The 22418-nt window shown below is 47.4% G+C and overlaps 3 protein-coding genes across 3 annotated transcripts in view; 1 reads left to right on the forward strand and 2 right to left on the reverse strand.

Moving 5' to 3' along the window:
* The window catches only part of LOC141201438 (gastrula zinc finger protein XlCGF66.1-like), a 28247-nt gene extending 18052 nt beyond the window's left edge, over positions 1-10195 (reverse strand). The window contains exon 1 of the mRNA XM_073663431.1: positions 10123-10195. The gene's annotated coding sequence lies outside the window, so the exon portion shown is untranslated. The remainder of the gene's footprint in view (positions 1-10122) is intronic.
* LOC141201399 (uncharacterized) overlaps positions 1-22418 on the forward strand; it is a 259824-nt gene that overhangs the window by 109971 nt on the left and 127435 nt on the right. The window lies entirely within an intron of this gene.
* LOC141201430 (uncharacterized) overlaps positions 1-22418 on the reverse strand; it is a 74865-nt gene that overhangs the window by 25082 nt on the left and 27365 nt on the right. The window lies entirely within an intron of this gene.

Raw genomic sequence — 22418 nt, forward strand, 5'->3', positions numbered from 1 at the left:
CGGGAAATTTCATATTCCCCGTCCTCCACCACTGGAGGAACAGTGGCAGAGGCGTCACCATCCGACACATCAGCTTTTTTCAACAGAGAAACATGAAACACCGGGTTAATCTTCCAGGACGTAGGAACCTCCAACCTAACAGCAGATTGGTTAACTATCTGAAGCACCTTAAAGGGCCCTACGAACTTGGGACCCAATTTTTTAGAAGGAATCCTCAATCGCAGATTCTTAGAGGACAACCAAACCATGTCACCAACAGCAAACAAAACCTCTTGCCGTTTCCTATCAAAGTACCTCTTAGATTTTTTGTTAGCCTCCTGAAGATTACCACGCACATCCGTCCAAACTCTCTCCAAATCACCGGAAAAACTCTCCTCCTCAGGCACAGCCGAAACCAATTTGGAGAATGACCCAAAAGACGGATGTCTCCCAGAACAACAAAAAAAAGGCGAACACCCAGCAGAAGAGGATGTATGGTTGTTAAGAGCAAATTCAGCAAGTGGCAGAAACTCAGACCACCCCTCTTGATTGTCTGCCACAAAACAACGCAAGAACTGCTCAACATCCTGGTTCTTCCTTTCTGTCTGGCCATTAGACTCAGGGTGATATCCAGATGAAAACGACAAATGAACTCCCAACCTGTCACAAAAGGCACGCCAAAAACGAGCCACGAACTGAGGTCCCCTATCAGAAACAATGTCAGTAGGAACACCATGTAGTCTGACAATTTCCTTGACAAAGGCCTTAGCGAGTGTCTTAGCGCAAGGCAGTTTGATGAAGGGAACCAAGTGACACATCTTGCTAAAACGGTCCACGACCACCCAGATGACCGTGAAACCTTCAGAGGGGGGAAGGTCAGTAATAAAGTCCATAGCCAGATGTGTCCAAGGTGCACTAGGAACCTCCAGAGGGCAAAGCAACCCCGCAGCAGGAGCATGCGAAGACTTGGATCTAGCACACACAGTACATTGGCGCACCCACTTAATGACTTCCTTCTGCCATCCAGGCCACCAAAAACTGCGACCCACAAGTCTCTTGGTCTCAGAAATTCCTGGATGACCTGCCAACCGAGACTCATGACACTCAACAAACAAATCTCTCCTAAAGGTCCTAGGCACAAATAACCTCCCATGGGGAGTGTTAGATGGGGCATTCTCCTGAGCTTTAAGAATCTCATCCTCCAAAACGGAGTCCAAAGCAGCAATCACAACACCTTCTTGTAAAATGCTCTCCTCTTCCTCCTCAACACCGACCATGGGAGAAAAGCTGCGAGACAAAGCATCCGCTTTAACATTCTTGGTACCCGGGATGTAAGTAACGGAAAAATTAAACCGCGAGAAAAAAAGTGCCCACCTAGCCTGACGGGCATTCAAGCTCTTGGCAGCATCAAGATAGATCAGATTTTTATGATCAGTGAAAACCTGAATGGGAAATTCAGCACCTTCCAAGAGGTGACGCCAGTGTTCAAATGCGAGTTTAATCGCCAGCAATTCCCGATTACCAATATCGTAATTAAGTTCAGTCTCAGAAATTTTTTTTGAAAAAAAGGCACAGGGATGTACTCCATCCTTGTTTTCCTGAGACAACACCGCACCGACCCCCACCGAAGAAGCATCAACCTCAACCAAAAACGGCTTAGTCACATCAGGCTGCATAAGGATGGGAGCAGAGGTGAACCTCTCCTTTAGAAACACAAAAGCTTCAATGGCCTCAGAAGTCCACTGAACCGCATTAGCACTTTTCCTGGTGAGATCGGTCAGCGGTTTGACAATAATAGAAAAATTTTTTATGAATTTTCTGTAATAATTGGCGAAACCCAAAAACCTCTGTATCGATTTCAAACCAATAGGCCTAGGCCATTCCTGCACAGCTTGAACTTTAACCGGGTCCATCTCAAAACCTTCACTGGAGATAATGTAGCCCAAAAAACTAATTCTCTGTACAGCGAACTCACATTTCTCCAGCTTAGCAAAAAGCGAATTGTCCATTAATAACTGTAATACCTCACGTACGCTCCGCCAATGAGACTCCAGATCAGGCGAATAAATCAGAATGTCATCCAAATACACAACCACATTTTTGCCGATTAAAGGTCTAAGGATGTCATTAATAAGATTCTGAAAAAATGCTGGAGCATTGGTAAGACCAAAAGGCATAACCAGATTCTCAAAATGACCCACAGGAGTGTTAAAAGCAGTCTTCCATTCATCACCCTCCTTCATGCGCAACAAATTGTATGCCCCCCGGAGATCAATTTTAGAGAACCACTTGGCCCCCACTAACTGGTTAAATAAATCAGGAATCAATGGCAGTGGGTAAGGATTGCGTACAGTAATTTTATTAATCTCACGAAAGTTCAGACAAGGACGTAAACCGCCATCTTTTTTTTTTACAAAAAAAAATCCAACAGCCACAGGAGACTTGGAAGGCCTAATGAGACCGGCGGCCAAGCTTGTCTGTATGTATTCCTCCAAAGCCTTTCTCTCAGGAATAGTAAGATTAAATAAACGACTTTTAGGAAGAGTCGCTCCAGGGACAAATTCAATGGTACAATCATAGTCTCTATGGGGAGGCAAAATTTGTGACGCCTCCTCAGAAAAAACTCTCCAAAAATCCTGAATAGGTACAGGCAATTCCCCTTTATCCACAGCAGCAATACGTCCGTTACAACACTTGTCATAACACTTAGGGCTCCAGGACTTAATTTCATTGGTAGACCAATCCAGTACAGGATTGTGCAATTTTAACCAGGGTAACCCCAATATTACTGGAGAAGGCAAATTATCCAATACCACCAAATCCAAATTTTCTTGGTGAATACCATTAATAGTGAGGGGAAATTCACAGACCTTATAAGTAACACTCTTCAAGGGAGAGTCATCAACAGAAACCACAGCAATAGGGGATGACAAAGTTTTAGGTTCTAATCTAAGTTTTTCCAAGAATCCCCCATCAATCACATTCAGAGTAGAACCACAATCCACAAATACCCGAAATTCAATTAATTCATCCTGAGCAGCAGTAGTGGCAGATAGGAATACTCCCGTAGAATTTAAACAGGCAATACGGGCATAACTGACCATTTTTTTTTCCTTTCTTCATACGAAGCACACAGTTCTTAATAAAATGACCAGAATTTCCGCAATAGAAGCACAAGCCTTCAGAAAGCCTGCGGTCTTTTTCCTGAGAGCGGGGTGTCATCGCCCCAATCTCCATCGGCTCTCCATTGTCAGCACAGACCCTCTCAGGACTCGGAGCTGACATAGCAGAGGATTTGCTCTCATTAACCCTTGCACGCAGTCTCCTGTCCACCCGTATAGCTAATTGCATTGCCTCCTGCAAGTTTCCAGGTGTGGGATAAGCAATCAGTAAATCCTTAACCCTTTCACCTAGCCCTGCAAGAAACAAGCTTTTCAAAGCTGAATCGTTCCACCCCACCTGGGCAGACCACCGACGGAAGTGAGAACAATATTTTTCCACATTACCTGATCCCTGCCTCAAACGTCTCAATTCAGACTCAGCAGATGAGACACGATCAGGATCATCATACAACAAACCCAAAGCAGAAAAAAAACTATCCACTGATCTAAAGCACGGATCACTAGGTTGGAGAGAGAAGGCCCATCCCTGAGGATCTTTGCGCAAAAGTGACATTATGAACCCTGTGCGCTGTGATTCATCACCAGAGGATCCGGGTCTCAAACGAAAATACAATAAACAAGCATTTTTAAAAGAAAAAAAATCTTGTTGTTCGCCAAAAAATAGATCAGGCAGACGTACCTTTGGTTCCACAAAATGCGCTCAAGAACAGCTACTCACGTGTTGTTGGAGCTCGGCCACCTCCAGAGAGAGTCCCTGCAAGCGTTGAGCCAAATCTTGAACCGAGACCATGATGGAAAACTGGAGGTCTTTCCTTAGAGAAATTTTTTTTTTTTTTTTTTTTTTTAGGGCTGGACTTACTGTTATGATCTGCTACAGGGACTAAGGAAAGAAAGGAGAACTGTCCCTAAAATAGAACTAAACTAGATCCCTACGATGTAATGGGGAACCTGATCCTGCGATCAGACCCGCTAAAGTCCTCGACTAGTCTGTACGAAGACCTATAGATGTGAGGGAGGGATCCCTACAAGAACTAGGGACTGGGATAAGTTGGACACCTCCTAGCAGAAATAGTAGCAGTCAAAGACAAACACACAACAAAAAGCATAGAGGTCAGAAGACCTAGCAAAACTAACAGAGAACGGCAACAGAGCACCAAGCTAGCTCAAGAGTAGTAAATACAATGAAGTCCAGCAAGACCAGGAGGGCGGAGCCGGATTAAATAGGCAAAAATGGTCATGTGACCAGCAAACTAAAAAAAAACTAACAGGAGAGTTCTAACAGCCACAGCTCGCATTGATGTGCCATCCTGAAGGAGATCCCACAGGAGACCATCCGCCGCCTCATCAGGAGCATGCCCAGGCATTGTAGGGAGGTCAAACAGACACGTGGAGGCCACACACAATACTGAGCCTCATTTTGACTTGTTTTAAGGACATTACATCAAAGTTGGATCAGCCTGTGGTGTGTTTTTCCACTTTAATTTTGGGGGTGACTCCAAATCCAGGTCTCCATTGGTTAATAAATTTGATTTCCATTGATGATTTTTGTGTGATTTTGTTGTCAGCACATTCAACTTTGTACAGAACAAAGTATTCAATGAGAATATTTCATTCATTCAGATCTAGGATGTGTTATTTGAGTGTTCCCTTTATTTTTTTGAGCAGTGTATATTGGTTATCCTGGACTATGCCACACGCTTTCCTGAAGTGATTCCACTGAGAAACTCCTTCGCAAAGAGTATAGCCTGCGAGTTGGTCCACGTTTTTTCCCCAAAGAGGCTCACCAAAGGGAGATACTCACCGACCAGGGAACTCCCTTTATGAGTAAGGAGATGAGGGAGTTATGCAAAGTCCTGCAATTTTCCCAGGTGAGGACTTCAGTATACCATCCTAAGACAGATGGCCTTGTCGAAAGGTTTAACAAGACTCTGAAGAGTATGTTGAGGAAGGCCATAGAGAGGGCCGCAGAGACTGGGATTGTCTCCTACCGTATCTGTTGTTCTCCATCCGAGAGGTTCCACAGGTCTCTACAGGGTTCTCGCCATTCGAACTCCTGTATGGCTGACATCCGCGGGGTCTCCTGGATGTCGCAAAAGAAACCTGGGAAGCAGAGGGCTCGCCCCACTGGAGCGTCATTGCGCACGTCACTCTGATGCAGGAAAGGATTGCAAAGGTGATGCCCATTATAAAAGAACATCTCCTCCAGGCACAAGAAGCTCATGCCAGAGTCTACAACCGGTCAGCCAGAGTGATGCAATTCAATCCGGGAGACCGAGTCCTAGTGCTAATTCCTACAGTAGAAAGTAAGTTCTTGGCCAAGTGGCAAGGGCCGTATGAGGTGGTGGAATAAGTGGGTGAAGTGAACTACAAGGATCATCAACAGGGACAACGTAAGCCGTACCAGATATACCACGTCAACCTCATCAAGCCGTGGCAAGACAGAGAGGCTGTGGAAGCTCCATGCTTGCTGGGCAAGCTAGAAGGTGACGTTGGAGGAGTCGCAATAGCGGAAACACTACCGAAGGCCCAGAAACAGCAGTGTCGAGAGTTGCTGCAGAAGAACCGGGATCTGTCTACAATAATGTACTGCAACTACGCTACTTCTCATGAGCTAGAAGTCCGATAATGTCCATTCCCTAGTGTGCATGTCCGGAAGTGACGTATTTTACACTGAAACGCTAGATAAACATGGAATCAATGGCGCTATATAAATTAATAATAATAATAATAATAATAAAAAAACTGATTGCCGACACTCCACTCGTACCTGTGACTGCCATTGCCCTTAGTTATCATTCCACACCGGAGAGGATCTAGGATCATTGTCACGAATGCGCATGCCCAGATGTCTGCGTTCCATGCTGGAGCGCATATGGTATTGGATTGCATTCTACCAACAGAAAAATCCTCTCTCTGAGATCAGCGTCATGGGAGACTAAAAACAACTATTGCACATCCTCCCATCATGCAATAGGCATGTAGATCTACTTTATCACTACAAAAAATATGGGATGGTGGCCCACAGTATATTCCTAAATGGTCAAATTTGACCCCTATTGCATAATTAGAAATACACAAGGAACACCACACTTGTTAGTTACTAAATAGTATAAGTGGGATATAACTGATAAGAAATAATTACTGATATAGAAGCTCAGATCTCTTGAAGTAAAACAGTATGTGAACCTCATTCACAGGGAACTGAGTAGCAATGGGTAGAGTATAAAATCCAAAAATGTAATCCAGAATGGGGCTGTATTCACACAAAACAGGCATAGAAAATTTGCTCATTGAGTCCCTTAGGGGCTCGTGAATCCAGTCTGGAAATCCACTCACTTTCCTTTTTGAGGATACATCTATTGTGATCACCTCCTCTCACATTGGGTTTAACCACCTCAATGATGCAAAAGGAGATGTCTTCGTTTTCACCTCAATGTACACTGTTCATGTGTCTCATTAATGAGGTGTGTCCCGACCATGGCGTATTTCACCCAAATGCCCCCCCACAATCCTCTTGGTCTTGCCTACATATTCTACGGGGCAGGTGCATGTGGCCACATATACAAGTCCTATGGTTTTACAGTTGGAATAATCCCTCTGGAAAAAGGCTTCACCCGTAGATGAACTCGAGAAAGATTTATATGGTCTCATCCAATTACATGTACAACTTTCTCCACATCTAAAGAAACCACAGATTCTTCTATCTAGCCAAGTCCCTTTGGGTGTAGTTTTTTATAGAAACTATGCACTGAACGGTCCCTAATTGACCAACCCTTTATGAAAGTTATTGTGGGAGTAGATCCCAGAGCACCCTCAGGTCCGGGTCGACCACAAGTACATACTAGTGTTTTCTGAGGATATTAAAGATAAGGTCACTCTGATTGTGACAAGTTTCTATTACTTGTGTTATTCCATATTTTTCTTGCTCTCTTGGTTAGGCATGGAGGAGTGTCTGTCTCTCCTGTTTTTCTGCAAACTTTTGGGCAGAATCCAAAATGTACTGTGGATACCTTCTTCCCTGAATCTGGTGTTCATGTCTATTGCCTGTATATTAATATCTGTGACATTAGAGCAGTTTCTTCTCAACTGTAAAAATTGGCCCTTGGATATTGCTTGTTTTTTTTTTTTAGTAATTTAATAGTTTATTAGTGCTCATAGGTTAATGGTAGATGAGTGTCCCTAGGGTCCCATCCCGTTCTTTCTTGATTAGTACATCAAGGAAAGGCAACTGGTAATAATTAAACTCTGATATAAATCTAAGGCCCACTCTATGGATATTGAGTTCCCTGACAAATTCAAGAAATTGCTCACTCGTCCCTGACCTGATGATAAAAATGTTGTCAATATATCTATACCATACCCCAATGTATGGATGCCATCACTTATGATCATCCCTGAATATTGTGGATTTCTCCCACCCGCCCAGGAATAGGTTAGCATACGAGGGGGCACAGGGGCTCCCCATCGCAGTACCCCTGAGCTGGTGGAAGTACTTCCTGTCAAAAAGAAAGAAGTTATGAGTAAGAGTGAATTTTAGAAGATCCTCCATGAAGTCATTATGTCTGCTACACTCTAATGATCTCGATTTCAAGAAACGACTTACTCCTCTGATATCATCCTCACGCGGTATATTACTGTACAAAGCCTCGATATCTAGTAAGTAGTGTTGAGCGACTATGTTCTGTCCGAGTATGCTCGGCCCGAGCTCCGAGTATTTATAGCTGCTAGGTGATATGGTTGAATCGCTCCCGTGTGCATGATTTGCAACTGTTTGACAGTTTTATTACATGTGAGGAAAGTGTAAGAAATAGACATTCCTCACATGTAATAAAACTGTCAAACAGTTGCAAATCATGCACACGGAGCGATTCAACCATATCACCAAGCAGCTATAAATACTCGGAGCTGGGCCCGAGCGTAGTCGGCGAAAGGGTTAATAGAACATACTCGCTCAACACTACTAGTAAGGCTACTCCTCTGATACCGTCCTCATGCGGTATATTACTGTACAAAGCCTTGATATCTAGTAAGGTCTGCTCCCCTACATGCCTGTATACATGCTCGAGGGTCTACATGTAGGGGAGCAGGGAAAGGGAAAACCAACTCCAGAGGGATTATTCCAACTGCAGGACCTCAGGTGGTACTGTGGAAATATTATACTGTGTGTGGGGGGGAAGGTGGAACGGTGGGAATATAATCTACACCTGTTTATAGGGAATGTGTTCATTCCCTTGTAATCTTCATATATTTCATGTTCATCCCAAGATACACAAGAAATCCATAATATCTCTCCATATATTTGGACCTGTAAGTTTTTATGTTCATTCTTTTTAATTATTCCTGATCATCATTCTTTTTAGTACGTCCGGGAACATTAAACTGTGTGGGGGGCATCATAAATACTGCATAAGGGGCATAATGGGGGCATTACACTGTGGGGGGCATCATACATCCTGCATAAGGGGCATAATGGGGGCATTACACTGTGTGGGGGCATCATACATCCTGCATAAGGGGCATAATGGGGGCATTACACTGTGTGGGGGCATCATACGTCTTGCATAAGGGGCATAATGGGGTCATTACACTGTGTGGGGGGCATCATACATCCTGCATAAGGGGCATAATGGGGGCATTACACTGTGTGGGGGCATCATACATCCTGCATAAGGGACATAATGGGGACATTTTACACTGTGTGGGGGATCATACATCCTGCATAAGGGGCATAATGGGGGCATTACACTGGGTGGGGGCATCATACATACTGTATAAGGGGCATAATGGGGGCATTACACTCTGTGGAGGCATCATACATACTGCATAAGGGGCATAATGGGGGCATTACACTGTGTCGGGGCATCATACATGCTGCATAAGGGGCATAATGGGGGCATTACACTGTGTGGGGGCATCTTACATGCTGCATAACGGGCATAATGGGGGCATTACACTGTGTGGGGCATCATACATACTGCATAAGGAGCATAATGGGGGCATTATACTGTGTGGGGGATCATACATCCTACATAAGGGGCATAATGGGGGCATTACACTGTGTGGGGCATCATACATACTGTATAAGGGGCATAATGGGGACATTACGCTGTGTGGGGGCATCATGCATAATGCATAAGGGGCATTGCACTGTGTGTGGGCATCATACATACTACATAAGGGACATAATGGGGGCATTACACTGTGTGGGGCATCATAGATCCTGCATAAGGGGCATAATGGGGGCATTACATTGTGGGGGGCATCATACATCCTGCATAAGGGGCATAATGGGGGCTTTACACTGTGGGGCGGAATCATACATACTGCATAAGAGGCATAATGGGGGCATTACGCTGTGTGGGGGCATCATACATACTGCATAATGGGAATACTGGGGGCATTACACTGTGTGGGGGCATCATACATACTGCATAAGGGGCATAATGGGGGCATTACACTGTGTGGGGGCATCATACATACTGCATAAGGGGCATAATGCGGGCATTACACTGTGGGGCATCATACATGCTGCATAATGGGCATAATGGGGGCATTACACTGTGGGGGGCATCATACATCCTGCATAAGGGCATAATGGGGGCTTTACACTGTGGGGCGGAATCATACATACTGCATAAGAGGCATAATGGGGGCATTACACTGTGTGGGGGCATCATACATACTACATAATGGGAATACTGGGGGCATTACACTGTGTGGGGGCATCATACATCCTGCATAAGGGGCATAATGGGGGCATTACACTGTGTGGGGGCATCATACATACTGCATAAGGGGCATAATGGGGCATTACACTGTGGGGCCAGTAAAGGGGTCCCGTACTATGAGAACAATAGGTTTCCTCCCTTCCTGTCTCCATAGTTGGGTCGTATGTATCTATTACAGGAAACAGAACAAAAGCCTTATGATTCTTATAAAGGGGCAACACAAGACCCCAAAAGAGTCTCCGTGCTGAAGGGGTTAATGCCCCCTGCGCCCAGTAATGGGGGTCTCCACATACCTCCACCTGCAGAGCCGCCACCACATATATGGCTGCTCTGTGCGCACAGGAGCTGTGATGAGGTCACAGGAGGGGAGGAGTCAGGGGTCACATGATCAGTTTATGTGTGGGGTCAGGAGGGGTTTACAGTGTGGATGTAGCAGAGCCGCGTGTGTACGAGGTGTACGGAGCAGAGCCGCGTGTGTACGAGGTGTACGGAGCGGAGCCGCGTGTGTACGAGGTGTACGGAGCGGAGCCGCGTGTGTACAGAGCGGAGCCGCGCGTGTACGAGGCGTACGGAGCGGAGCCGTGTGTGTCCGAGGTGTACGAAGCAGAGCCGCGCGTGTACGAGGTGTACGGAGTGGAGCCGTGTGTGTAAGAGGCTTACGGAGCGGAGCTGCGTGTGTACGAGGTGTACGGAGTGGAGCCGTGTGTGTACGAGGCTTACGGAGCGGAGCCGCGCGTGTACAAGGTGTATGGAGCGGAGCCGCGCGTGTACAAGGTGTATGGAGCGGAGCCGTGTGTGTAAGAGATGTACGGAGTGGAGCCGTGTGTGTACGAGGTGTACTGAGCGGAGCCGTGTGTGTACGAGGTGTACGGAGCGGTGCCGCGTGTGTACGAGGTGTACGGAGCGGTGCCGCGTGTGTACGAGGTGTACGGAGCGGTGCCGCGTGTGTACGAGGTGTACGGAGCAGAGCCGCATGTGTACGAGGTGTACGGAGCAGAGCCGCGTGTGTACGGAGCAGAGCCGCATGTGTACGAGGTGTACGGAGCGGAGCCGCGTGTGTACGAGGTGTACGGAGCGGAGCCGCGTGTGTACGAGGTGTACGGAGCGGAGCCGTGTGTGTACGAGGTGTACGGAGCGGAGCCGCGTGTGTACGAGGTGTACGGAGCGGAGCCGTGTGTGTACGAGGTGTACGGAGCGGAGCCGCGTGTGTACGAGGTGTACGGAGCAGAGCCGTGTGTGTACGAGGTGTACGGAGCGGAGCCTCCTGCCGGGCAGAGACGCCGTTTCCCTCACCGCCGCGGTCCCGGTCTGGCGTCCTCCAGCTCCCTTGCACCTGCCGCTGCTGTTGTGCGCAACGTGCGCAGCTTCCAGGGCACTGTGCTTAGGCCGCACGCGCCGTCATAAAGAGTCCCAGGCCAATGGCCGGAGGACCACTCCTATATAAAGCACCTCCTCCAAAATGGAGGTGCCTGTGCAAGGTTGTTGTTTGTGTGCCAACACTCTCCTCAGCCCTCAGGTTCCAGTGCCCGCCAGCCTGTCTGTTAGCCGTGCCTGCCAGCCTGTCTGTCAGCCTTGCCCGCCAGTCTGTCAGCCGTGCCCGCCAGCCTGTCTAGCCGGATCACCTGTCAGGCCACCTGCCGTGCCTGCCTGCTTGCCAACCCGGATCACCCGTCAGATTACCTGCCGTGCTCTCCCGCTGTACCTGTCAGCTTCAGCCATCTGACCCGTGGGAGTCGCCTGCTCTCACACAAGGTCGGTCTCAGTGTGGTACCTGGTCCACCTGCCCGGTCCCTCCTTGGTTCACGGAGTCTACTAAGCTACCATGCGACCAGGGTCAGTCCGAGTAGGCACTTAGTTACGCCCCTCTGGTCCCTCCTTGCACCCCAGCAAAGAGGTTCCACCACCCGGATCCGTAACAGTTTGAACAGGACATGGAACCCGGTGGCTCCCATGCTCCTTTGCTCTCTGACCTTTACCAAGAGGTCTCTCGCCAGAGATCCCAACAGGATACTATCCTGTCCTATCTGCAGACAGTCAACTCCCGCCTGGACGCGCTGTCCACCCCTACTGTGTCCACCTCTAACCAAGCGGCACCCGCTCCAGCGGCACCTCAACCCTATGGCAATGTGGCACCCAGCTTTGGACTAGGGCTCTCTGCGCCTCCACATTTTGGTGGTGACCCCTTCCTATGTCGGGGCTTCATAATTCAGTGCACGCTGCACATTGAACTCCTGGCACACCAGTTCACCTCCGACCGGGCCAAAGTGGCGTTCATCATGTCTCACCTCACCGGAGAGGCGTTGGTGTGGCTTAACCCTCTGTGGGAGAGGGGGGAACCTCTGGTGTCCGATCTTCAGGCTTTCCTCGTGGCCTTCCGGAAGGTATTCAATGAGCCCGGACGAAAATCTTCTACTGCCTCCTCACTTCTCCGACCCTGCCAAGGAAGTCTCACTGTGGGGCAGTATGCAGTACGTTTCCGAACCCTCGCATCTGTACTTGCCAGTAACAGTGAGGCCCTGGTGTCCACCTTTTGGGAGGACCTTTCCGGACGGATCAAGGATGAAGTAGCCAGTCGTGACATACCTCCCTCCCTGGACGACCTGGTGTCATTAGCTACCCGGATTGACATCCATTTCCTGGAACGCGCTAAGGAGATGACCCGTGAGAGGAAACCTCCGCGTTTCGCTCCCGTCCTCCAAAGTCCAGTCTCTCAACCTGCACTCCCCCGGGTGTCTTCTCCAGAGCTGATGCAAATCGACCAAGTCAAGATGGTCAAGTCTCGCCAGGAGACCCGTCGTGCCGAGGGGAGTTGCTTCTATTGTGGCAATAATGAGCATCTCATCCGCTCTTGCCCGGTGATACCGGGAAACTCCAGTGTCTAGAACCGCTCGGAGAGGTCGTTCTAGGCAAGAATCTTTCCTCTCCGCACTTGACTCTGTCCGTTTCCGTTACCAGTGGTGAGATCCGCTTTTTCGAGACTACCCATCTGGATTCCGGAGCCGCTGGGAATCTCATCCAACAGGCCGTTGCGGAGCGTTTTCAGATTCCTACCATACGTCTGGCGGACCCTTTAGCAGTCTCCTCTGTGGATGGAAAGCTTCTACCTGAAACCATCTAGCTGGTCACTGAGCCGGTAACTCTTCAGGTGGGAATGCTGCACTCGGAGAAGATCTCCTTTTACGTACTGTCCGGTCTCTCTCATCCCATCTTGCTTGGCCTGCCTTGGTTACAGAGACATGAGCCCGTCCTGGATTGGAGCTCTGGAGAGGTGCTCCGTTGGGGTCAGGAATGCCATAAGACCTGCCTGGTTCCAGTTCGTCCTGTTCGACCCCCGTCTACTCCGGCTAACCTACCTGGCCTGCCAGCACCCTACTGGTCCTATGCGGACGTTTTTGATAAAAAGGAGGCAGAGACACTACCACCTCATAGGCCGCATGATTGCCCCATCGATCTAATACCTGGTGCTTCACCTCCTCGCGGGCGAATCTACCCCTTGTCGTTGGCCGAGACCCGTGCCATGTCTGAATATATCGAAGAAAATCTTGCTAGGGGATTTATCCAGAAATCCATCTCTCCAGCTGGAGCAGGATTCTTCTTCGTCAAGAAGAAGGATGGCTCTCTTCGTCCTTGTATCGACTATAGGGGCCTAAACCAGATTACCATCAAGAATAAGTACCCCCTGCCTCTCATCTCAGAGCTGTTTGACCACCTAAAGGGCGCAAAGGTCTTCACTAAACTCGACCTGCATGGAGCGTACAATCTGGTCCAGATCCGACAGGGAGACGGCATTCAACACCCGGGATGGTCACTACGAGTACCGCGTGATTCCCTTCGGTCTCTGTAATGATCCAGCCGTCTTCCAGGAGTTAGGGGGGCACCTAGGTAATAGCGATCATAATATTATCAATTTCAAAATGCCCTTCAGTAGGGTTATCAATAAGGGAACAACTAAAACATTAAACTTTAGGAGGGCGAAGTTTGATCAGCTGAAAGAAAACCTTCAACTTATAGACTGGGACAAAGTTCTTAATCAAGGAAATACGAATAGTAAATGGGAAACCTTCAAAAGAATTCTGAATACTCAGTGCGAGAGGTATATACCGTATGGGAATAAAAGGGCCAGAAATAAGAGGAAACCAATATGGTTGAATAAGAACGTAAAAGGGGCGTTAAATAGCAAAAAAGAGGCATTCAAGAGATTAAAACAGGAAAACAGCAAGGAGGCACTAATGTGTTACAAGGAAAAAACGAGAACCTGCAAAAAACAAATAAAAATAGCAAAGGAGGAAACAGAGAGACGTATTGCTAGGGAAAGTAGATCAAATCCCAAACTGTTCATTACGTATATAAATAGTAAAAGGATTAAATTGAATAATATTGGACCGATAAAAAGTGATGAAGGCAAAATCATAGAGAAAGATGAGGATAAAGCTAATCTATTAAATAAATTTTTTTCGTCAACTTTCACAAAGGAAAAAGAACTAACAGGCGAAATGAGAAGTGACAAGCTTAATCCTCCACTAAGTATGACAAATCTAACCCAAGCTGGGGTACAGAAACGCCTCAGTAACATTAAAATAAACAAATCACCAGGACCTGATGGCATACACCCACGGGTACTAAGGGAACTAAGTAATGTGATAGACAGACCGTTATATCTTATATTTAAGGACTCTGTTGAGACTGGGTCTGTACCACTTGATTGGCGACAGGCGAATGTAGTGCCAATATTCAAAAAGGGAGCAAAAAGTGACGCCGGAAACTATCGGCCGGTGAGTCTGACGTCCGTTGTGGGCAAAATTTTTGAAGGCTTTATTAATGAAGCAATCATGGAGCATCTTGACGCTAATAATCTATTAACCCCGAACCAACATGGATTCATGAGGAATCGCTCCTGCCAAACAAACCTGATTGACTTCTATGAGGAGGTTAGCTCTCGAGTAGATCAGGGGGAACCAGTGGATGTCATGTATCTCGACTTCTCAAAAGCGTTCGATAGCGTGCCACATAATAGGTTGGTATACAAAATGAGAATGATGGGGCTGGGGGAAAATGTCTGCAAGTGGGTAGCTAACTGGCTAAAGGATAGAAGGCAGAGGGTGGTTATAAATGGAATATACTCAGATTGGGTAAGCGTCACTAGTGGGGTACCACAGGGGTCTGTACTAGGCCCAATGTTATTTAATATCTTTATTAACGACATAGTCAATGGGATAAATAGTAAAATATCAATATTTGCAGATGACACAAAGTTATGTAAAACAATTAATACAAAAGAGGATAGTGAAGACCTTCAGAGGGATTTGGATAAGCTGGGTAGGTGGAGCATTAAATGGCAAATGAGGTTTAACGAGGAGAAATGTAAGGTCATACATATGGGAAGGAAAAATAGAAGTCACCAGTACTCACTGAATGGGAAATCATTGGGGAATTCAGAGATGGAGAAGGACTTGGGCATCTTGATTGATAGCAAACTAAATTGGAGTGCCCAAAGTCAGGCCGCTGCTGTAAGGGCAAACAGGGTAATGGGATGTATCAGAAGAGGTATAGCTGCAAAGGATGAGAACATTGTTCTTCCACTGTACAAAGCACTGGTCAGACCACACTTGGAATACTGTGCTCAGTTATGGGCCCCAATATATAGAAAGGATATAAATGAGCTTGAAAAGGTACAAAGGAGGGCAACAAAATTAATAAAGGGAATGGAGGGACTGCAATACCCAGAGAGGTTGGCAAAACTAGGACTATTCAGCCTGGAAAAGAGAAGGTTGAGGGGGGACATAATAAATGTGTACAAATATGTTAGGGGACAGTATAGAGACCTTGCCCGGGATTTGTTCAAAAGGAGGGATATTACGGTAACAAGAGGGCACTCACTAAGACTGGAAGAGAAAAGGTTTCAGCACCAGCATAGGAAGGGGTTCTTTACGGTAAGAGCAGTGAGAATATGGAATTCACTGAGTGAGGAGACGGTAATGTCGGATTCACTACACCAGTTCAAGCGGGGACTGGATGCTTTTCTAGATACCAGGCAGATTTCTGCATATACTTAAAAATAGAATAAAATAGTAGGTTGATACAGGGATTTATTCTGACTGCTGGTTTCAGAGTCGGGAGGGAATTTTTCCTCAGGTGAAGATTGGCTAAATCATTTGGGGTTTTTGCCCTCCTCTGGATCAACTTTAGCAACTACAGAACTTACAGGTCGAACTTGATGGACGCAAGTCTTTATTCGGCTTTACAAACTATGTATAGTAAACGATATCTTTCGAGATCTCCTGTATTCCTGCATAGTGGTGTTCCTGGACGATATCTTGGTGTTCTCCCCTGATCTGCCCTCTCACCGGAGGGATGTTCGTCAGGTACTGCTGAGGCTCCGGAAGAATCGCCTGTATGCTAACTACGAGAAATGCCTCTTTGAGCAGACCTCCCTGCCATTTCTGGGGTATATCATCTCGGAGACCAGACTGCGGATAGATCCCGAGAACATGTCTGCCATCTTAAAGTGGCCCCGACTGGAGGGGTTGAAGGCTATTCAGCGGTTTCTGGGATTCACTAACTATTACCGCCTCTCCATTCCTCATTTCTCTTCCCAGACAGCTCCCATCACAGCTCTTACCCGTAAGGGAGCAAATCCCAGGGAGTGGTCTCCTGAAGCAGAGAATTCCTTTATCTCTCTTAAACAAGCCTTCTCCTCCACTCCTGTGCTACACCATCCTGATGGCAATAAACAGTTCTTCGTGGAGGTTGATGCCTCTTCCTCCGGAGCTGGAGCAGTGCTCACCCAGAAATCCTCGTCCGGGCGAATGGTGACCTGCGGCTTCTTCTCCAAACTCCTCTCTCCGGCCGAGTGTAATTACTCCATAGGAGATTGAGAGCTGCTGGCCATCAAATTAGCGCTGAAGGAGTGGCGCTACTTGCTTGAGGGGGCTCTGCACCCGGTGGTCATCTACACTGACAATCTCGCGTATTTGCAGACCGCCCAGAGACTTAACCCGCGTCAGGCCAGATGGTCTTTGTTCTTTGCTCGATTCTGCTTCAATCTCTATTACCGCCTGGCAGGCAAGAACATTAAAGCCAATGTTCTATCCCTCTCTTTTCTGTCTTCCGACCTGGAGGAGGAGCCTCTACACATCATTGATCCCTCCAGAATAATCACTGTTGCTCCGTTTGACCTGTCTCATCTACCTCCTGGTAAGACCTTTGTAGCGGCTCAAGATCGGAAGAGGGTCTTACTCTGGGGCCATTCATCCAAACTGGCTGGCCGTGCCAGCCAGAGGAAGACACTTCTGATCATTGCCCGGCACTATTGGTGGCCCACCCTGCGCAAGGATGTTGCGGATTTTGTCGCGGCTGGTTCCTCTTGTGCCCGTAACAAGATACCTAGGCAACTTACAGTCGGTCGCCTCCTTCCTCTTCCCGTGCCTTCCGCTCCGTGGCAACATATTGCAATGGATTTCATCACGGATCTCCCTATATCGGCCAGTTGTACAGTCATTTGTGTGGTCGCCGACCGCTTCTCCAAGATGGCTCACTTCATCCCTCTGCCTGGTCTTCCGTCTGCACCTGTGTTAGCTAATGACTTCATCAGTCACATCTTCTGTCTCCACAGCTTACCCTTCCGCATTGTCTCGGACCGAGGAGTTCAGTTCACTTCTCGCATTTGGAGAGCCACGTGCAAGCTGCTGGATGTCTCTTTGGATTTCTCTTCTGCCTATCATCCTCAGTCCAATGGTCAAGTGGAAAGTATCAATCAGATCCTTACCAGCTTTCTTTGGCACTTTGTCAATGCTCACCATAGCGATTGGGTTGAGATCCTGCCCTGGGCCGAGTTTTCCTATATCAACAATGTGAGTGAGTCCTCTGCTAAGTCTCCGTTTTTTGTGGTCTAAGGTCAACACCCCCGGATTTCGTTTCTTGTCTCTGCTGCAGTGGACAATCCTGCCACGGAGTCTCTCGTCAGTGAATTTTCTGTGATTTGGGAGGACACTAGATCTGCACTTCTTCAGTCCTCCGAGCGGATGAAGAAGCATGCTGATAAGACATCTGGATCCACCTCAATTCCGTCCGGGAGACAAGGTCTGGCTTTCTTCCAAATATATCCATCTCAAGATACCATCATATAAGTTGGGTCCGCGGTTCATCGGTCCGGTCGAGATTCTGAACCAAATAAATCCAGTGGCTTACAAGCTGAAACTACCGGCCTCCTTACGTATTCCCAACTCCTTTCACGTGTCTCTCCTCAAACCTGTTGTCCTTAATTCTTTTTCTGACGATCCAGGTACCGCTCCAGCTCCAGTCTCCGCTGAGGACGTCTTTGAGGTAGAGAACATTTTGGCCATCAAGAGGGTAAGAGGAAAGACTTTCTTTCTTGTGGATTGGAAGGGGTTTGGAAGTGCCTGTGCAAGGTTGTTGTTTGTGTGCTAACACTTTCCTCAGCCCTCAGGTTCCTGTGCCCGCCAGCCTGTCTGTTAGCCGTGCCCACCAACCTGTCTGTCAGGCGTGCTCGCCAGCCTGTCTGTCAGGCGTGCCCGCCAGCCTGTCTGTCATCCGTGCCCGCCAGCCTGTCTGTCATCCGTGCCCGCCTGCCTGTCTGTCATCCGTGCCCGCCAGCCTATCTGTCAGCCATGCCCGCCAGCCTGTCTGTCAGCCGTGCCCGCCAGCCTGTCTACCCAGATCACCTGTCAGGCCACCTGCCGTGCCCGCCTGCTTGCCAACCTGGATCACCCGTCTGGCTACCTGCCGTGCCCGCCTGCTTGCCAACCCGGATCACCCATCAGGCTACCTGCCGTGCTCTCCCGCTGTACCTGTCAGCTTCAGCCATCTGACCCGTGGGAGTCGCATGCTCTCACACAAGGTTGGTCTCAGCGTGGTACCTGGTCCACCTGCCCGGTCCCTCCTTGGTTCACGGAGTCGACTAAGCCGCCGTGCGACCAGGGTCGGTCCGAGTAGGCACTTAGTTACGCCCCTCTGGTCCCTCCTTGCGTCCCAGTACAGAGGTTCCACCACCCGGATCCGTAACAATGTCATGTGTTTGGAAGCTTCTCAGACACACATGTGGATTTATTCTAATGCACACCTGAAACACACTGCTTCTTTGTGCAGCATCATGGGAAAGTCTAAAGAAATTAGCCAAGATACCAGAATGAGAATTGTGGACTTGCACTTGTCTGGCTCATCCTTTGGTACAATTTCAAGATACCTGAAGGTGCCTCGTTCATCTGTTCAAACAATTATACACAAGTACAAACAAGATGGAAATGTCCAGCCATCATACCGCTCAGAAAGGAGATGGGTTCTGTGTCCCAGAGATGAACGTGCTTTGGTCCCACATGTACATATCAACCCAAGGACCAAAGCAAAAGACCTTGTGAAGATGATGGTGGAAGCTGGCAAGATTGTGCCAATATCCACAGTGAAACGAGTACTATATCAACATGGGCTGAAAGGCCACTCTGTCAGGAAGAAGCCATTACTCCAAAACAAACATAAAAAAGCCAGATTAATGTTTGCAAATGCACACAGGAACAAAGACCTTAATTTTTGGAGACGTCCTGTGGTCTGATTAAACTAAAATTCAACTTTTTGAGCATAATGACTATTGTTACGTTGGGAAGAAAAAGGGAGAAGCTTGGACGCCTAAGAACACCATCCCAACTGTGAAACATAGGGGGGCAGCATCATGTTGTGGGGTTGTTTTGCTGCAGGAGGGACTGGTGCACTTCACAAAATAGATGACATCATTAACAAAGAAGATTATGTGGCAATACTGAAGCAACATCTCAAGACATCAGCCAGGAAGCTAAAGCTTGGGCGGAAATGGGTCTTCCAAATGGACAAAGACCCGAAGCATACTGCCAAAATGGTAGCAAAGTGGCTTAAGGATAACAAAGTCAATGTTTTGGAGTGGTCATCACAAAGCCCTGATCTCAATCCTATTGAAAATTTATGTGCAAAGCTGAAAAGGCAGGTGCGAGCAAGGCGACCTACAAACCTAGGTCAGTTACACCAGTTTTGTTAGGAGGAATGGGCCCAAATTCCGACCAACTATTGTGAGAAGCTTGTGGAAAAATATACCAAACGTTTGACCCAAGTCATTCAGTTTAAGGGCAATGGTACCAAATACTAATGAAATGTATGCAAACTTTTGACTTTGCAGTAAGTAATAAAAATGCCTTAAAAACATTCTCTTTCTCTCATTATTCTGGCATTTGGCAAATATAAAAAATGATGGTAATCCTAATTGACCTAAAATGGGAAAGGTTTATTCTGATTTCATGTCAGATATTGAGAAAAACATGCAGATGTGTCTTTTTTTATAGTGTATGTAAACTTCTGGTTTCAACTGTATATATTGTATCATGTGCCCCCAAAAATCTGCACTTTATTCCTCGTTGGTTTTGAGTTAGTTACTCAAATCTATACCCTTGATGTCAATACAATGCAGTTTTTTATTCTAAGGCCCTGGCCCCACTATCAGTATTCGGTCAGTATTTTTTCTCAGGAATGGGGAGTAAATGCAGAATTGGTGACTTGTTTCCATTATACCTTTTCTCTGATTGTTCCTCACCTGGTTTTGGCTCCCACTCCTGAGAAAAAATACTGACCAAATACTGATAGTGGGACCGTGGCCTAAGATCGCTAGTGTTTCTAGTTAGGTAAGGATGAGGTTGCTTTATTATTTAACTTTCATTGCAGGGGACATTGGCTTCAGCTGGAATGGGCGTTATGGTAAGTAGGGTTTAATTTAGAACAATAAAAGGTCTCTGTGTTTATTTCAAATAAAATATTTTATTCATGGTGTTGTAGTTATTTCACATATCACTTTCACTATGGTGTTAGTAATGGGGGTGTCTTATAGACGCCTCTCCATTATTAACCTGGGCTTGATGTCAGCTGGCCTTATAAGCTTACATCAACTCCAACCCTATAACCCCACTGCCACCACTACAGGGCAGTGGGAAGAGCGAGGCTAAGTGCCAGAATTGGTGCATCCTATGGATGCACCACTTCTGGGGCGGCTGAGGGCTGCTGTTTCTAGCCTCGGAGGGGGCCAATATTTATGGCCCCTTACTAGGCTATTAATATCAGTCCCCAACTGTCTGCATAGCCTTTGCTAGCTGTTAAAATAGGGGGACCCCACGTCATTTTTTGGGGGGTCCCCCATTTTAATAGCCTGTGAAGGCTAAGTATTCAGCTGGGGGGGCTGATATTAGTAGCCAGGGAAGCTCTGTGGGTATTATCCCCCTTTCCAGGCTTCAAACATCTGCCCCGGCTGTCTGCTTAACCCCTGCTAGACTATAAAATTACGGGGGACGGTACAGCAATTTTTTTTTTTTTTTAATAAATCTTTTAATTTAACAATAAATGACAAGTACAGTAACCAACACTGTCACTGTACTAATTATATACATGACTGACACCTTTCTATCTATTCTATGTGTATAGATATTCTTTCTATTCTAAATTGTCGGGTACCGATGTATTGTAACTGTATGCGGCTGATGAATTGCCGGCTTTTAAAGAGACGGGTGCGAGAAAATCGGAGGGCACTCGCATGGTCCGAGTGCTGTGCGATTTTTTTTCACACACCCATTGACTTACATTGGCAAGTCTCATCTGAGATAACTGGCAAATTGCAACATGCTGTGAATCAGCCCGATTTCAGCTGAGAAAAAAAATCGCAGATGAGATGTCACTCATTCATTAACATTGGCCCGAGTACAATTTGATTTTTTATTGCTCTTTCCCAACTAAAGCAGAGAGGGAAAGCAAGTGGCGGATGCTGGGCTGTGATGGGTGGTGAAACCCCCACCACAGCACATCAATCAAGCGGGAATGCATCACTTGCTCACGCCCGACTGCAGTGGATGTCAGAGCCGGCTGCAGGCGGGGTCACGTGATTCCTGGTGACCTGCCAGCAATAGCGCCGCTCACAAGCAATAAAGAACAAGCAAGTGTGAGGCAGTGACCGGGATCGTATATGAGAGACGTTATATATCCCCCAGAATGTGTACAGAGACCTATTAAATCCATTGGAGTGCATTGCAGTCACAAACTCACCTGCGGCTGCAATGCAGGAATGAAGGTGAGCATGGACCTTGTCAGGCTATCTGGCTAAGGTAGATTAGAAACCTGGCAGGGCCTTCATTTCTTGGAGGAGGTTACAGGAAGGCAGTGGGGTGGCCTCCTCCCTCCAACCTGGGTTTTCCAGTGTCTCTTGCCACAGGTCCTTTAAAAACCCTGCACTAAGGATTAGTGTTGTTCAGTGTTGGGACCTGCTAGGAGCATAGCAGGAAAGCTTGGCGGACCTGTGAGCGGCTGAATCCACGCCTGGGAAGGCTTTGCATCCGTCAGGCTCTGAGCGGCACGGCGCGGCCGTTGCCCCCGGCAACCGTTGTTTAAAGGACTTCTGTTAACCTGGCTGCGAACCGGAGAACTTTCTGTTAACCAGTGAGTTGCTGAAATAAAAGCTGTTTATGTTGGACTTGCTTGGGTCACTGCCTCAGTTATTGCACGGTGTGAACACCGCCGCCTTACAGCTTGGTGGAGAATGTGGGCAGTGTGACTGAGGCATACCCCACCGGCA

This window comes from Phyllobates terribilis, unplaced genomic scaffold (assembly GCF_046119375.1).
Source record: "Phyllobates terribilis strain yellow unplaced genomic scaffold, ASM4611937v1 Scaffold_115__1_contigs__length_5345438, whole genome shotgun sequence".
Lineage (NCBI taxonomy): Eukaryota > Metazoa > Chordata > Amphibia > Anura > Dendrobatidae > Phyllobates > Phyllobates terribilis.